Source organism: Xenopus laevis, chromosome 4S (assembly GCF_017654675.1).
Source record: "Xenopus laevis strain J_2021 chromosome 4S, Xenopus_laevis_v10.1, whole genome shotgun sequence".
Taxonomy (NCBI): Eukaryota; Metazoa; Chordata; class Amphibia; order Anura; family Pipidae; genus Xenopus; species Xenopus laevis.
Window position 1 is genome coordinate 83,362,395 of NC_054378.1, and position 15,482 is coordinate 83,377,876.

Here is a 15,482-nt window from a genome sequence, read left to right on the forward strand (position 1 = left end):
TGCCTGGTTTTTTGGGGCTTCCCTTGTCCTTTAAGTGATAGGAACAAGGACACAATGGAAGAGTGATGTGTATCTTTACTGCACTACTCCAGGTTTTACAGTAAAGAAAATTACATAGTTTAAAGCACCCAAAACAGCCCAGTGCGGCTTTAAAATAGTTCCAGTTTACTTGATTTTGTGTCTATTCAAAACCCATGATGCCTAAATGTAAGATAAAAAAAAAACAAGAGCTTGAAATGTCAATGGCTCTAGGATATTATTAGCTAGGTCATCAACCATGCAGACTGGTAAGATGTGTTCCTTTATGACGTTTATCCTCAACTAAATGAAGGAAAACAGCAGGTTGTTCTATTCACATCTTACACATATACCATAGCAATGTGCGTTTGAGTGAGTTCCCTAACTTAGGAGAAAGTCATAACGAAACATTTTTTACCAGTTTGCAAGGTCCCCAACCTAGCTGGCAGAGGTGGCAGGAATATAAGTAAGGTGACTTTTTTTAATTAAAAAAACTAGACTGCATAGTGAATTAATGTCTGAAAATTGAGCCACACCTTTAAAACACCCTTATATTCTCACAGCTATTTCTGGGGACCAAGCTGCCTGTGTACCACTGAGTGAAGCACTCTCATCACACAACCTTTTAAAAAGTACTATAACTTCCTAGATGTCTAGCAGGGCATTAACCATGTAGAACCACTTAACTATGCAAATAAAGCCACACACATGAAGAGCTGCAATGTACTTAATCCATTTATTAAAGCCACAGAGTGTGACAGGAACAATAATGTCTCAGGGGGATATTCTCCCTGTTCATGAGCTGCCTATGACAGACCCTGGTACTGTTAGATCTCTCTGTAATGCTTTCCTGAGAAACTGCTGTCTGCAATTGCTAACATCTGTCATGGGCAGTACATTTTCCATTCTAAAGGTTGCTAGTCAAAGGCATCTTGATCATTGTGGCTCTTTACAAGAGAATTGTGCTGATCAAAGCACCCCATGTGCCCCAAGCCTTAACAAGCAAAACCTGTACATACTCCAGTTTCCTAAAATAAATGAATTATTGTTTAGCTTTTTTAAACACTGCACAAAAGTGCCATCTGAAAAGAATCTCCCTATCACACAATCAGAATTTTATGAAAAAGATATGTTGGCATAAGCTCAGTGTAAGATGCTTTCATTAGCATGGAATGTGAAATGAGTCATTTTTCCTATAAAAAGAAGCTAAATATTATTATCAAAGGCACAGCCGAGAAAAAAATGACTGATATGAGCTAATTTTATTAGAACAAGATTGCATTCTCCACCCTAAATGTGTATACCATAGGAATCTGTGTGCAACCGGTTGACTTTCTCTTCATTCTTACAAATCACACACGAGACAACATATGTACACTATAGTTTCCTAGAGTATGCTCATCTCAGTGGCCAACAAAACATATCATGGTTTTGAACTTATTGATATTTTAGCCCTTAATTATAAGAAAAGTCTCAAACTGAAAATACATACAAAATTTGTACCAAGGTGCACAAATACATTTTCCTTCACAATGCAATGCTATCTAATCAAACAGATTAAAGAAAAAAGCACCTACATATTTTCTAGACATTAAGAATAATACATGCATAACCAGGACCTAATAGATTACTCATTGGAGTATGAAATGTCTTAAATGAAATATCAGCCATATGGGTATATGTACATTTTTAAAGAAAAAGAAAAGCATGCATGGTAGCGTGAAAAGGCTGGCTCTTTTGTTAAAGTTCAACTTTACACTCCCATGCCCTTGTGCACCCATGTGAAGAATGAAAAAGAGGATTGCTCCATATTGTTCTTAGTAGCGTCCAGCTATGCCATGGGAAGCAGTGACAAGTGTTTTTACTATTTTAGTAGAAATGGTCACCATTTTCTAATAACTAATTTCCTAATAACTTTAAAAGGAAGGACTTTGATCCCTTTTATATGTACAGTATAAACAAGTTTCAACAGTCAGTAATTCCTGGCATTTTATTGCCATCATTTTCTGAGAAAAAATGCCAACAAAACAAATGTGTTGCATTTTCTCCTGTGTATATACAAACAACATAATTTTTTTTAACTTTTTTAAACTAAGATTAATGAATGATTAATTATGATTCTACACAATATGAAAAGAAAGTTTTACATGACTGGGTGCTCCCACTGTTTTATATTTCAGTAACTGTGGTTCTTTACCAGTAAGACTAAGGCATAGAGGAGGGGCAGCCAATACTTGATTGACAGCTGAAATTTTTAAATGAGTTTACAACAGCTATGAATGCTTTAATAAAAAGAAACATTTGGATTTCATGCTAAATTTGAAAAGGACTTTTATTACACAGCTTTTTATGTCTGGGTGACAGGTCCACTTTAAGACTTTTTGCTTTTTACAACTGGTTCATCCACCTGCAAGTGCCAAATGGTGTTGGCATTCTTTGTGATGCCACCTAACACTGTAGTTGATGAAGCAGCCCTGCTGGGCTAGAAATTATAATGGCCAGAAACGGGAACAAGGAGCCTACCCCAGCCAGAAACAAATGAGAATATTAGGAAATAAAGCAACAGTTATGGAACTAATAATTACTCCACCAAGACAGAACCCCTTACAGGACAGAACCCCTTACAGGACAGCATGTAGCCATTAAACAACATATCACTGCAGTAGCGGACACCAGAGAAAACAGAGGAAATGTAGCTGCACCTAAGCCAGGCATATCCAAAGTCCAGTCCGTGGGCCAATTGTGGCCCATTTTCAAATTTACACTGGCCTGCAGCCTTAAACAAAGAATCGCCCATTCATGGGCAGGCCTGGATTTGGGGAGAGGCCGTCTAGGCCCGGGCCTAGGGCGGCCTTAAGGTGGCCATAGACGCACAGATAATATCGTACAAAACGAATTTTCGTCCGATATTCGTTGTGTGTATGGTGGAAAAAGAGCCGACCGATATCGGCAGAAGATCGTAATTGTTACGTCTATGGCCACCTATACAGTATAAGCCAAAACATACCACTTGCTCAGCTCTGACTGTTTAAAAACTGTGGCACTAGCCACCCTGACCCAGGATCCGGTACTTTTTTTCGCTCCCGAAAATGGGAGTAGAGAACAGTTCATTTTATCTTCTTCGCAAAGTCATGACGTCACTGACTAGGCGCTAGTTCTTGTTGGAGGCTGCCACTGAGCCAAATCTGGCCCTTGTTGCAGAAAGTTTGGACACCACTGACCTAAGCTATAATGCTGGGTGTCCAGCTAATCAGAACAAAATACAAAATTATGTGAGTGAAAAAGAAAAACATTGACTACTCCTGATTGGCAAGAGCAAGCTGGCACCAGTAATAAAAAGGTTAGTTGGTCCTCCCCAGAAAGAGCCTGATGTTTACAAGATTCTACATTGGGTGATCAGGGAAGGTTCCATTGATCAGACAATCAAGATGACATCCTTTCAACACACATCTGGACTACAGAGTTCCTAACATGAGGGGTTTCATAAGGTGGGGAACATGCTGCACAGATTAGGTGGTATCCGAGACTTCCTCTGATAAAATGTGGTAGAGCCCGTCCTTAGGGAACTGTAACACAGCTGAAATCTTTAGAGGGTGTTTCTATGTAGCTCTGTGAAACAGTTTTTACCTCTGCAAAGTCTTAGATAAACATTTACTGTTATTCTATATTATGGTACAGTATTATTAATGATAATATTATCCAGATATGGGACATACTTGTACGGAGCCTAAGTTCCTGTATTGGGTGGAACCCTGTTCTTTGCAATTCTTGAACACGCTTTTCTTTTCAAAAGTGCAGTCATATGCAGAAGGGAGAAAATTACAAATTAAGCTCTTATGGGTGTGAACTCTCTGTGCACTTTTATATTTCTGTGTAGGATGTTTTATAACATTAGTTGAACTATATATTTAGTTTAGGGATAAAAAGAACATAATTAGAATAACACTAATAACAACAAACCCAGACCTCTCTAGTAAGGCCTGTAAGTACCCTGTTAAAATAATGATGGTAGAAATGCACCATGAAAAACTTCATGCAAATGTGGCAATTTGAAACTAACAGCTATATAAGTTCCATAAACGTTCTTGTTTCTTTACACACAAGCTAGGGCTCCACATATATCATTTTAAGGGAAACTATACCACTGAACTTTGCAGGTCTCTATAAAAATATTTCACATAAAACAGCCCATATGTAAAACACAGCTTTGTCTAAATAAACCATTTTTTAAAAATATACATTTCTAGTAGTACGTGCCATTGGATAATCCTAAATAGAAAACTGCCATTTTAAGTACTAAGTACATGCACACAGTTCACTCTTGGTTACATCAGCCAATGAATGGACAGAGCTCTGTCTTTTACTACCACACTTCTTCCTGTTTGGGTGAGGCCACATGGAGTGTTTTTACCTTGCGTTTTTAAAAACATGAGGTCTAGTGTAAATACGCCAATGAACCCACATGTGCAGTGTCAGACTGGTCAATAAGACGAAACTCCAGCACACGAATGCTTAAGGGTTCATAACCCGTGTTTATTGTCAATGCCAAACAGGAAACAACGTTTCGGGGGCGTACCCCTTCGTCAGGTGTCAGACTGTCCCACCTGGATACCAGGAAAACTCCTGGTGGGCCCAGGTGTCAGTGGGCCCTCATGCTGCTAAACTTTTGGCCTATTTCATGGCCATTCCCTATTTCTATGAGAACAAAGAGGCTAAATAGATGGAATAATTGATTATAGTATAAAAAAAAAACAGACTAGGAGAATAGAGGTTGATTGAGGAGATGAAGAATATTAGTACTGAGAGTGGACCCCTGTCTAAGGTTTTTGGGTGGGCCCCTGGTGTCCGACACTGCACATGTGCATTATAATGAGCGTTTTTCAGCCTGTAGTTTTCTTTTCCCATCATGCATGTCTGGTTTTCCTCATTCCCCACAATTCCTCTCAGGAGGATTTTAATAATCTGTTGTGGGAAAAAAAGCCAAGCGGAAAAGCAATTTATATACACAGCGTAATTACGTTTAGGTTTGAACTGAGCTGACGGGACACCGGGAAAACACCCTGGTGGGCCCCAGTTCTCGCAGGCTCCGCCAGCCCAGACCCGCTTCCTGCAGCTGGCAGATCCTGACCTCCTGCACTCCTTTTCTGACTTCCCCTTTGTGATGCACAAGCAGGTAGGCGGGCGTGTGACCGGAGGTGGGGCATGTTAAGGACAGGGAGGAATTTGCTGGGGCAGGGGTTGGGTTGCCACCTTTCTGGATAAAAATACCGGCCTTCCTACATTCTTGACGTTTTTTCCTATTAATAACATTGGTATCAAGCATCATACTTACCGGCCAGGTGGCAACCCTAGGCAGGGGGCTTGTAGGGATTTGCGTCTGGAGTGACCCGCGGGGGGACCCTGATGTGGCAGCCCCAGTCCGACGCTGATTACGTCACCAGCAGACAATGCAGCAAATACGTATATGCACATTCTTAAAGCTATCTAATGAATCAGCCTGTACCACTGATTCAGGGAGAGTATTCCACATCTTCACAGCTCTCACTGTAAAAAAACCCTTCCGAATATTTAGGCGGAACCTCTTCTGAATGGGTGCCCATGTGTCAGCTGGAAGGACCTACTGGTAAATAAAGCATTAGAGAGACTATTATATGATCCCCTTATATATTTATACATAGGGTTGCCACCTTTGCTGGGGCCAGAAAACGGGCAGGGAGGCACAGGGCCAGAACTAGGGGTAAGCGGAATAGGCACCTGCCTATGGCGCAACAATAGGGGGGCATTGTGCAGGTACCTGTTTTGCCTACCTCTAGTTTGTAGTCGCTTCCCCTCCCAACTTTGTCCCTCCCCTCTGCCACTTCCCCTCCCAACTCTGTCCCTCTCCTCTGCCGCTTCCCCTCCCAACTCTGACCCTCTTCTCTGCCACTTTCCCTGCCCTCCCCTCTGCCGCTTCCCCTCCCAACTCTGTCCCTCCTTTCTGCCGCTTTCCCTCCCCACTCCGGCCCTCCCTTCTACTACTTCTCCTCCCAACTCTGTCCCTCCCCTCTGTTACTGCCCCCCTTAATGACACATTGCGTGTGGGAGCGAGTTTGCAGGCCAGGTTGCCTATGGCGCCCGGTCGGCTTGGCTCGGCCCAGGGGAGGCAGGATGGATGATGACATGTTCGTACTGTCCGGATTTCCTTATTTGGAAATCTGGACAGGAAAGTTTCACCAGGACAGCCCTTTCAAATACCAGGCTGTTTGGGTTAAACTCGGACAGGTGGCAACCCTATTAATACATAGTTATCATATTACCCCTTAAAGGGGTTATTCACCTTTGAGTTAACTTTTAGTATGATGTAGAGAGTGATATTCTGAGACAATTTGCAATTGGTTTTCATTTTTTATTATTTGTGGTTTTTGAGTTATTTAGCTTTTTATTCAGCAGCTCTTCAATTTGCATTTTAAGCAATCTGGTTGCTAGGGTGCAAATACCCCTAGCAACCATGCACTGGTTTGAAGAAGAGACTGGAATATGAATAGGAGAGGACCTTACTAGAAAGATGAGAAATACAAATTAGCAAAAATAATACATTTGTAGCCTTACAGAGCATTTGCTTCTTAGAGGGGTCAGCGACGACCATTTCAAAGTCAAAAGAGTCAGAAGAAAAAGGCAAATACCTTTAAAACTAGAAAAAACAAAATAATGAAAACCAATTGAAAAGTTGCTTAGAATTGGCCGTTCTATAACATACTAAAAGTTAAAGGTGAACCACCCCTTTAGGGTAAGGACACACTGGACGATTTGTCGCCAACGTTTTTAAAAAGCAAATCGCGGCGACATATCGCTCGTTTTGTCTCTGAACAAAACCAAATGAAAGACGCCAGCTCCTGTGCCCACAGCGCGTTTGTGAATCGCCTGTAGCTCCAAAACGCACTGAGACCCTTTTCCGAGCGATTTATCAGAAATAGCATGTACTTAGAAAAGCACTGAAATCTCCTAGACACGCACACACATACAGATAAGTAGCAGCAATTGTATTCAAATTACAATGCGAACGCAATGACGCAAGAACGCAAGCACGTAAAGACGCCAGGTTATAGCGGGAAGCACAAACCGTTTCCGGTTTGGGTGGAGCACGTACCGCACAGAGTAATGGGATACAAATCGCTCTGTGCCAATAGTCGCTGTGAATCGTCTGTTCAAAAAAGACGATCGTCTTGTCGCCGCGATTTACTTTTTTAAAACGTTGGCGACAAATCGTCCAGTGTGTCCTTACCCTTAAGCGCCTCTTCTCCAGCGTGAACAACCCCAACATATACGGAAAGTACTTTTCATTCAGTGCTGGGCCCCCGGCAGTTGTAAAGTCCTCTTACTCTAAATTGACACACCTGCTTGGGATTGGGAAGTACCGGAAGTATATTTTCCAAACAAAGGGTTAGGCTACTGTAATAATGCCAAGAGCTGCTTGCTTTGCTAGCCAATCACTGAAGAGATACCTTTTTGTATCGAATCGCTCAGGTTTACAATTCTATAAGCACGAGTCATTTCCAAATGAAACACTGCTAGATAACCCGATTACCACGCACAGCAGTCACTGCACAACACTTGCACGCCGCAAACATCATGAGACCGTTCCACCTGTTTCTTGTCTCCGCCTCTAATAATTCTGCGTGGGGCAGAGACTGGAATGACTCGCCAGCAGCAACATCTCGCTAGTGTGAATTGGAGTTGTGGAATGTGGGCGGGGCCAGAGCAGCGGAGGTAGAGAAGAGGTAAATGTTCTTTGCATACCAAAGCATCCTGCGCGCCAACTGGGGACTCCTAGGTTTTTAGGCTCGAGTGTGAGAGGAACTGTAGCACTGAGGGGGCGGGCTTAGGCAAACTAGCAGGCGTGGCCTCTAATGGAGTTTGCTTCGGCGTAGAGTGCGGATGAGTTACTGTATTAGTTGGTCAGAGGAGGCGCTGCGCGTGTGTGGCTGGGTACTGATGAGGACTGAGTAGCTTCTGCTAAACCGTTACCGGGACTCTGTGTCACTTCAGAAGGATTGGAATTCGCCGGTGTCCCGTTCAGGGATGCTTTGGTTTCACTGCTCAGGTAATTTGCTACTTACTGGGCTCATATTTGGAGACGTGGTTGCTGTGGGATTTGCTCTGATTACTCTTTACTCGAGGAACTTTACTGACGCCACGGGGTCTTAACTGAGACTCGGCGGTTTCAGAATAAGGAACACACAAACCAGGCTTAAGCGGCGTGATTTCAACTAGGCACTAGTCTTGCATACTCCAAGCTGGAGTCGGACTGAGGAGCGAGTCCGGGTCTGCGGCTACACTGGGACGTGCCACGAGAGTCAAAGTCTGAGGGGTGCTTGGACTCCACTGGGAAGTTTGGTGGGAGGCTGAAATGTGAGGTCTTGGTGGGGGCGTATAGTGATCACGTGTAGTGGTCATGGGAGCACTGTCTGAGTGACCTGTTGAGTAGTGCTGGGAATGTGAAGAGAACTAGTAATCTGTTGAGTAGTGCTGAGATTGTGAAGATAACTAGTAATCTTCTGAGTAGTGCTGGGAATGTGAAGAGAACTAGTAATCTGTTGAGTAGTGCTGGGAATGTGAATATAACTAGTAATCTGCTGAGTAGTGCTGGGAATGTGAAGAGAACTAGTAATCTGCTGAGTAGTGCTGAGATTGTGAAGATAACTAGTAATCTTCTGAGTAGTGCTGAGAATGAGAAGAGAACTAGTAATCTGTTGAGTAGTGCTGAGATTGTGAAGCAAACTAGTAATCTGTTGAGTAGTGCTGGGAATGTGAAGAGAACTAGTAATCTGCTGAGTAGTGCTGAGATTGTGAAGATAACTAGTAATTTTCTGAGTAGTGCTGGGAATGTGAAGAGAACTAGTAATCTGTTGAGTAGTGCTGGGAATGTGAAGAGAACTAGTAATCTGTTGAGTAGTGCTGGGAATGTGAAGAGAACTAGTAATCTGTTGAGTAGTGCTGGGAATGTGAAGAGAACTAGTAATCTGTTGAGTAGTGCTGGGAATGTGAAGAGAACTAGTAATCTGTTGAGTAGTGCTGGGAATGTGAAGAGAACTAGTAATCTGCTGAGTAGTGCTGGGAATGTGAAGAGAACTAGTAATCTCTTGAGTAGTGCTGGGAATATGAATAGAACTAGTAATCTGCTGAGTAGTGCTGAGAATGAACGCATAGAACTAGTTCACTGGTGAGTAATGCTGGGAATGTGGAGCTAACTAGTAAATTAGTGAGTAATGCTGGGAATGTGGAGTGAATTAGTAAACTGGTGAGTAGTGCTGTGAATGAACACACAGAACTAGTAACTTGTCAGTAATGTTGGAAATGAACATGGGAAACTAGTACAGGGCACAAATTAGGGTAGTTCAGCAAGAGCTTGGACAGTAGCTCAGCATGACAGGGGCTCCATGAGGGAAATCAGTAGCTGCAATTACAAAGGAAAGTCACGTGTGTCCAAATATTTTGCTAGGGGGCATTATAGCTAAATGGTTTCTCACATATTTGCACTCTGACTGCTTACACAGGCCTTCAACTGAACATGTCTCTGAAAGTTCTTTGATAATCAGTTAGGGTCATTGACACTATGTGCTGCCTGTATAGTCCATTAACTCCACGGTCCATTGTGTCTATCAACACCACTTGGGAACTTGCATAATAGTGTTGTGTGTACAGTAAATGCAATATAAGACTTGAGTGGACATAATTAGGTAGTAGTAGGTGGGAAAATCCTGTACACTCACGATATAAACTGCATGCTAGTTGCAAATTTTTGGCAATATAACTGATTTGTGTAAATATACTTCAACCCGTAAGGGATATGTGGGAGCATAACAAGTATCTTGTTGATAAAGGACAGGTGTACAGAAGAATTAATGAATTAAATATATGAATCTATTCTAGTGTGTGAGGTTGGAAGTATGTATATTTTTATTGTAATATTTGTGTATACAGCACTGTACAATGTAGCGTGATTTCATATTGAGGGAGTCATCTAGAAGTAGAACATATGATTCAGTACATGCAAAAATCAGAAGCATTTGTTTTTGAAGTTATATGATGGGAGTTTTGAGAATACAGCAAGGTATTTGTTTTGTGCCATTTTAGGATCACATGGTGCCGGATGTTGGAAGCAGATACTACTGCAGCTTATTAAAGTATGGAATTGTGCCACAATAAGCATCCTCTTTGTTTTTTGGCAACGCTGGTGAGGCTATTAAAAAATTCAGTTGCCTCTCAGCTGCCTCTCAACTAAATAGCCATTGGCTTTCAAGTATATATTCGGCCTACGTTGTACAGATAAAATATGTGTTTGTGCAGCATTTCAGCTTTTAGACCAATGCAGTGGGTTAATCGCCTCATATTTAGGTTTATAAAATGCTATGGGTGTTTTAAGAGTGTATGAGATCTTTTTGATGTTGGTTTTTCTTTTTTAAAACATCTTTTTTTTTTTATTGATGAATAGACCGTAGTATATAACACAGGCATTGAAGGGAAGTTAAAAGTACAGTAGTTTTTACAGTTCACTTTAACCTCTGTATACAGTTTTAATATCGCGTACATGTATTATTGATATACATTTTCATTACTACAAGCGTAGGAGGTAGTGCATATATACTATGGATCAATATACGGTTTCATACAATATGCATTATATATGTCTAGAACCTTCTCCTTTCTTCCTTAAAGGGGTGGTTCACCTTTCATATAGATCACCAGAAATAACGACTTTTTCCAATTATTTTCTGTGTGACTGTTTTTCTAATATTGAAGTGTAAAGTGTAATTTTTCACCCTTTAAAGCAGCCCTGGGAAGGGGGGGGGGTCGTCGACCCTGTAAACTGTTCTAAATGGATACATTTAGTTGATACATTTCTTATCTTTGTCCCTGCTGAGCAGAATCTCTGGGTTTCATTACAGGCAGCTGTTAGAATTGATACAATAGTTGCTAATACTCCAGAGATGCAGCTGAGAAATGTATCCAGTAAATGTTGCAAAATTGTAACAGTTTAGAATCTGCACCTGAATTACTGAGCTGCCAGACTGAAACACCAGAGACACGAGCATTCAACTTTAAACTTATATTTTGGAAAAACAGTAAAAAATAAATAATGTACACACGAGGAGATTCAGGGAGATTTTGTCGCCTGGCTACTAATCGCCTGGTCTTTTGAGCAACTATCTCCCTGAACTGCCTCAGCGTTTTTCCCCATAGGCTACAATGAAAAGTTGCCTGCGTTAATGCACACACGGCGATGCGTTTTCAATAGTTGCCCAAAGTTGCCTCAGTGAGGCAATTTCAGGCAACTATTGAAAATGCATCGCCTTGTGTGCGATTTTGTTTTTCATTTGGTAGTGTAGTAATATAGCTCCCCCATGTCACTTTTTAATTTACAAATAGAGGTAAAGATTATATAGAGCAATATCTATTTGATTTACTGTTTATTTTCCTTAATGCTAAATGTTGTGACAACTCTGAAAATAAGTAACCAAAGTTGCCTCAGTGAGGCAATTTCAGGCAACTATTGAAAACGCATCGCCGTGTGTGCATTAACTCAGGCAACTTTTCATTGTAGCCTATGGGGAAAAACGCTGAGGCAGTTCAGGGAGATAGTTGCTCAAAAGACCAGGCGATTAGTAGCCAGGCGACAAAATCTCCCTGAATCTCCTCGTGTGTCCTTACCCTAAAGGGCACCTGTTGGGTAAAAATGTTATCCTCAACTAAAGGTGCGGCCCGCATTCCGGTTGGGGATAACAGTAGTTTTTTTTTAGGAAAAAATGCTCCCCGCCAGTGCTAGCAGCCATGTCTGGCCGCATAATGAAAGCTGCCCTGAATGGCTCATTATGCAAGTGACCTCACATCCACGTTTTGCGAATGCGAGTGACACAACATGGCTGCTCGCACTGGGAGCTCCCTCCCGGTGCGGGTAATCTATCATAGGCGGGGCATTTTTTTCTAAAAAAAACTGTTATCCCCAACTGGAATGCGGGCTCTATTAGCCGTTGGTTGGGGATAACATTTTTACCCAACAGGTGCCTTTTAACAATACTTAGTATAAACTATTGTAATACTATTGGGGGATCCTGAAGAATTATTCTCTTTGTATATACAACGAAGTTCCTTGGAAGCACTGCGACAATGCGATTTTGTTTTTCATTTGGTAGTGTAGTAATATAGCTCCCCCATGTCACTTTTTCATTTACAAATAGAGGTAAAGATTATACAGAGCAATATCTACCGTATATACTCGCGTATAAGCCGAGTTTTTCAGCACCCAAAATGTGCTGAAAAACTCGACCTCGGCTTATACGCGGGTCATACCGTAGCAACAGTAGCCAATCCCTCACCGGCCGCAGATACGCTCCTTCCGCGGCCCCAAACACACCTCCCTCTCCCATAGCGCAGGACTGTCTGTGTGATCGCCGCCCGGAGCAGGTCCAGGAGCTCCGGGCGGCGCGTCCTTCCCTGCCGGCGTTCGCTCCCAAAATGGCGGCGCCCATGGCCGCCACGTGGGTAGCGGCGGCGCGGCGATCACACAGACAGTCCTGCGCTATGGGAGAGGGAGGTGTGTTGGGGCCGCGGAAGGAGCGTACGGTACCTTTTTTCTGCTTTCCTAGGTGCAGCACCTCATTGATCTTCTGAGCAGCCATGACAGGTGGGAGGTCACAGGGAAAACAAGTGGCAATTGTCCAGCTAATAGTTCTGACTCTTAAATCGTTTTAGATAGATTTCTATGCCATAAAACATGATTACACATTTACACATTCACATTTTGAAATCTGACATGGGGCCCCTAGGCTTATACACGAGTCAATACATTTTTCCAGTTTTCTTAGGTAAATTAGGTACCTCGGCTTATACACGGGTCGGCTTATACACGAGTATATACGGGTATTTGATTTACTGTTTATTTTCCTTAATGCTAAATGTTGTGACAACTCTGAAAATAAGTACTGTATGGAGAGGAAGTTGTTCTTTTACAGTATTTTCCTGTTTCAGCAATTTGGTTTATGCCATAGACGTATTTTTGATTTGTTAGCACAGGGATAAGCAGTATTTTGCACTACAGTTTGTCAATAACTGTAGAAGCTTGCCTTTACAATAAGGGCAATAACATGCCTGGTGTTTTTCGCTACTGCTAGAAAATCCCTTGCTGATCTCGGTGCTGACAATCATTGCAGGTAATACACTATAATCACATAATTGTGGGAAAATTCCTGTAGTTATTTTACTGTGATTAAATGATTTGAGCGTTGTACCTGCAGTGAAAGCCGGGTCTGTCTGTTCCTTCATTTTCCCTGGTTCTGACTGTTGCAACCATGTAACAGGATACCATTGGGTCCAGGTCAGTTAGAGGAAAACTATACCCCCAAAATGAACACTTAAGCAACAGATAGTTTATATCAAATTAAGTGGCATATTAAAGAATCTTACCAAACTGGTATATATACATTTATTTATTTAAGTAAATATTGCCCTATTACATCTTGTAATGGTCTGTGTGCTGCCTCAGATCACCTGACCAGAAATACTGCAGCTCTAACTGTAACAGGATGAAGTGTAGAAGCAAACAACAGAACTTTGTCTGTTAATTGGCTCATGTGACCTAACCTGTTTGATTTGTTTGGTTTATTTGTGGGAATTGTGAATCCTAGGATCCCAGGGGGCAGCCCTTCTTTTTTAAAATGACAATTTTCTATTTGATTACCCAATGGCACATACTACAGGTATGCGATGTTATACGGAAACCCGTTATCCAGAAAGTTTTGAATTACGGAAAAAGACTGTTTTCCATAGACTCCATTTTATCCAAATAGTTCAAATTTTTAAAAATGATTTCCTTTTTCTCTGTAATAATAAAACAGTAAGATATAATGAATCCTTATTGAAATCAAAACCAGCCTTTTGGGTATTTTTAATGATTTCATGAATATCTGGTAGACGTAAGGTATGAATATCCAAATTACAGGAAGATCTGTTATCCGGAAAACCCCAGATCCCGAGCATTCTGGATAACAGGCCCATACCTGTACTAAAAAAGTGTATTGTTATGAAAATGGTTTATTTACATATGGGCTGTTTTATTCAATATATTTTTATAGAGACCTACATTGTTCCAGGGTATAGTTTTTCTTTTAATCAGCTTGAATATTGTTTCAAGGGTAAGACCCAGGACTGTAGAGGAAAAACACAGACATGCTCTGCTTTTAATATTTCTAATGTATATTAGGAAGATAACTTAGAATAACATTTTCTTTTACTATACAAAAAACTGTGTTTGGTTGTAATGCATACAGCAGACAGCAGAAGTGCTGCTCGTTTTCAAAAAGTTGTGAGGTACAATTTTCTGATGTTGGTTTATGGCCAAATATACATATCATTCAGTTTGTCGTGCATTTTAAAGGGGGGGGTATTGCAGGTGGCTGTGTTGTAATTTACTCTGTTATACAACAAAATACTGGTAAAACTCCAAAACTGTTTTCATTTGCTTGTGTTTGCCATTTATATAGAGAGCTTTCTCGATAACCTTAGTTTACCTCTAAGAAAGTATGTTCTTCCTTCAGATTCCATGTACTTTGTAAAAATCTCTATTTTTCCTCCTGGCTCTGCCTGCATACTTTGTAATTGAATGCAGGACAGTTATCAGCCCAACTCTCGCCTGTCTGTATTTGTATTTTCCTGTTAGTGAGTGTTGTCCATTGTATTTATGTACTCCTGAGAGCGTGCAGTTTGGCAGCTTATCACATACAGACCTTTCACTGGGGCCCACTGCTTTTAAAGGTTTAGGAATTTGAGCTGTTCTGTAAAAAAGTCAGAGGTGGAAGCGAGACTAGTCTGCACTCAGCAAAAAAAATATCTGCTCTCTGTTGTATGTGTGTTAGTGTGTATATGACTAGCTCACGTCAAAAGATCACATAAGGTTTTTATGTGCTTCACATCAAACTGAGAAATAACACTTGATTCTGTTTCTTATCTTACCAGTAAGATTGAAATGAAGGTACAAAATTCATCAACTGACATTGTCATTTAAGGTTGATATGACTGATGTGGGCCTCCTGACCCAAAATGCTTTGTTATGTGGTTCTAGCTCTTAATATGCCAGAAAATTCTGGACTACACCAATAAATTCTTACTTGAGACACTGGTCTCTAGTTGAGAGCGGGGTCTGACTGTGCTTTAAAATGCAGAGGGTTAGTCTGTGTCCTCCCTAGAAAAAAAAATGATATAGGAGAAGCAGAAAAAAAGGAATGGTCCAGGAAAATAAACAATTAACCTCTTCACCCTCCTCACTGGTCAAAATAGAACAGTTTCTACAGAAGCCCAACAGTACTGTGTGCTTTTGCAAATACAGTGCTCAGTCTAACTGGCTTCTGTAAAGATTGCTCAAGCCTGTGAAGTGGTGCCAGGCGATATGCTCAACACAAACCATTTGGGGGGACACCACTGAGAATAGGTTA

The 15,482-nt window shown here is 41.4% G+C and overlaps 1 protein-coding gene across 4 annotated transcripts in view; it reads left to right on the forward strand.

Annotated features, from left to right (window-relative positions):
• Nucleotides 1–7,815: 7,815 nt before the first annotated feature.
• The window catches only part of arhgap29.S (Rho GTPase activating protein 29 S homeolog), a 67,966-nt gene continuing 60,299 nt past the window's right edge, over nucleotides 7,816–15,482 (forward strand). For 2 of the 4 annotated variants that reach the window (XM_018259616.2, XM_018259617.2), the window contains exon 1: nucleotides 7,817–8,098. The gene's annotated coding sequence lies outside the window, so the exon portion shown is untranslated. 4 annotated transcript variants of the gene reach the window in all.